The sequence below is a fragment of the Ceratotherium simum genome, chromosome 9 (genome assembly GCF_057802395.1).
Source record: "Ceratotherium simum simum isolate JZ-2026a chromosome 9, ASM5780239v1, whole genome shotgun sequence".
In the NCBI taxonomy this organism is placed as follows: domain Eukaryota; kingdom Metazoa; phylum Chordata; class Mammalia; order Perissodactyla; family Rhinocerotidae; genus Ceratotherium; species Ceratotherium simum.
The window spans coordinates 83,266,650-83,269,603 of NC_141908.1; positions in this window are offsets into that span (position 1 = coordinate 83,266,650).

Here is a 2,954-nt window from a genome sequence, read left to right on the forward strand (position 1 = left end):
CACCTGATTTCCTTTGGGGAGACCCAGCCTCTCTGAGCCTAGAAGCTACAGCAGCAAATCAGAGAGAATTTGAGTTTGGGATGCTGTCACTCCAAATACCAGTCATGGAGTCCTGGGCTCTGGAAGGGATCCGAGAGCATGCAGGGCTCAAGCCTCTTGTCCAGCAGGTTCCAGGTCGGAAAGCAGTCTGGAGGCCAGTACACTGTACCTTGAGTTCATCTGGCACCTCTTATTCCCTCCAAGAGTTCCAACATTCATCATTTACTTATCCTTGCAATAAACTAGCAAGTAAGACAGACATGGCTCATGTAATAGTGGGTGAGACTATATGGGCAGAACCATCCAAACACGGATGGTTTGTGATCTGAGCGTGTTTGAGTTCTGTGCGCATTCAACATGGTCACTCCCAGTGAATCCACTCTGGTGCACCTGCTCGTAATGGAGCTTTCTGCAGAACCCATGTACAACTTCCCACGGCTGGGAGATCCTTGCAGGAACAGGTGCTGATGGCAAATGTGAGGCCGCGTCTTCAATTCCCATGCCAACATTGAACCAGAAATTGGAATTTAGGTGATGAGGTCAAAGGGGTCTGAAGTCACAAAAAGGGCTTTACATAAAAATCTTCACTATGAATGAGCTGCCCAGGGAGAGGTATAAATGGGATATCAGTTACATCTGCAATGTTTTATTTCTTAAAAAAGATTTAAAGCAAATTGTGATGGTTAATTTTACGTGTAGACTCATGTGTCAACGTGCCCAGATATTTGGTCCAACATTATTCTGAATGTTTCTGTGAAGGTGTTTTGTGGATGAGATTAACATTTAAATCAATGGATTCTGAGTAGAGCAGATTACCCGCCATTATGTGGGTGGGCCTCACCCAATCAGTTGAAAGCCTTAAAAGAACAAAGACTGACCTCTCCCCAGCAAGAAGGGATTATGCGAGCAGACCGACTTTGGACTCAATTGCAACTCTTCCCTGAATCTCCAGCCTGCTAGCCCACCCCATCAGATTTTGGACTGGCCAAGCCACCACAATCACATGAGCCAATTCCTTGCATTAAATCTCTCTCTATGTATGTATCTACATCCTGTCCGTTGTTTCTCTGGAGAACCCTAACACATACATATGAGAAAGACGTTCAGATTTGTCGACTCTGGGATGATAGGTCCATGGATGTTCATTATATTACCTCCTGTACTTTTGAAATTATGCATATGTTTTTAAAGCATTACTCTAGAAATGGTTGGAAAAAACTATAGAAACTGTTTTTTTAATTGTAGCGTATGAACATTAAGCATCATCTGATTGAGCTCTCCAGCAACAAGCAGAGAGGAAACTGGTTTAAATGAATTCTTCACTGGACGAGTTGAGTTATTCTGGGCCCTTCTTGGTGCTGCTCCTCCTGCTCTAGCCTTGGGTGTGGGAAAGGCACAGGGGAGAAAGCAGGAGCGTCGCACGGGTTAGCTGTACAGACAGCACATTGCTCTCTGCAAGAAAGGCAGAGGAGAGGATACTGCAAGCCAGAGAGATGGCTTTGTGGCCCAGAGAAGGAAAAGCTCCGGGCCCGGGGAGGCCGGATGCCGGGCTGTGGTGTCCACTCCACCCTTACTGTGCGGCTGTGGCCAAGTCTCTCGGCCCTTCTGCGCCCCAGCCTCAGGGTCGTCTAAAGCACGAAGAGCCTGGTTAGCATCACCACAAGCACTTTTTCCCCAACTCTCTACAGCTCCGTAAAGGCAGGTGTGTATTATCATTCTTCTAATTCAGTAAGTTGGAAAGTCATTTGTTGGTAGAACATTTGTCCTTCCTCAATTCCTTGACTGCGGGGCAAGGGGGCTCACTTGTTTTAACCCATTCTTGGTTTGTAATTCTTTAATTTCAGACTTACAGATGATAAAGTTTGCATCTCTCAGTTGCTGTGACGCTTCCTCTTAGACCCACCATCCCTCCCCCTGCCGTTCAATGTGGCATGACATGCAAAGGCCTAAATCTTTAAAATATGAGCCTCTCCCACCCCCAGACCACAACGCTGGAGGTCCAGAGACCCTGTGAGGCTACCAGCTAGCCATGTCACCGTGGACAAGTAACTTTGCCTCTCTGTTGCTGTGAGCACCGAGTGCTCCGGGCCCCCCAGCTGCAGAGTTCAGGGACTCACACAACTGAGGAGCTAGGCCTGGCTGAGGGGCCACTGCACAGGCTCCACGCAGTGTAGAGCTGAGTTCAGCCAGTCACTCTTCCTTTCTGTCTACAGAGCTTTAACGAAAACAAGACTCTGGCTGGAAATACACAAAAAGAACCTACTGGAAAGATGTCAGCTGTCTCAGGCGATAGCAGTTTCATAGAAACCAACCCCGAGCAGTCACAGCCCCATATTCTATAGGATGTGGTGCCCTGAAGACCATCTGCCTGCTCCCCACAGCCCCCTCTGCACCCCTGTGTCTCTGACACAGGCCTCTCAGACTGTTCTGTTAGGTGCCAGCTCTTCACGATTCCCCTTTCAGAATCTCTCACCGACTGAGACCGAGTCCGGTGCCTTTGTGTTCTCCCTGCTTCTCAAGGCGGCTGGAGCATCGCTCCACTCAGGCTGGTGCTCACAGACATCAGGAGACAGATGCTTTCTTTGGTTGCTAGGCAACAGTGACTGAACAAAAATAATTTGTTTTTAAAACAACCTGTCCCTACCCTGAAGGGAAAAAAGTCATCTATCTGGGACAGGACCGTGATCCTGACCTGGAGTTCACGTATCTCCTTACCTTAGTAGGCTCCGGTTCCCATCTGAATGATTAATCAGAAAGCTGAGAGGAGGCAGGAAACCTGTCTCCTCCAGGGTTTTGTAGCGCCTGGCTGCAGACCCTGGAGTCGACTGACTGCGCGGGGGTTGCCCAGGAGGCCAGTGACCCTCCACTCCTCACAGGCTTAGGGTGATTCTACTTGAGGACACAGACATGAGCTG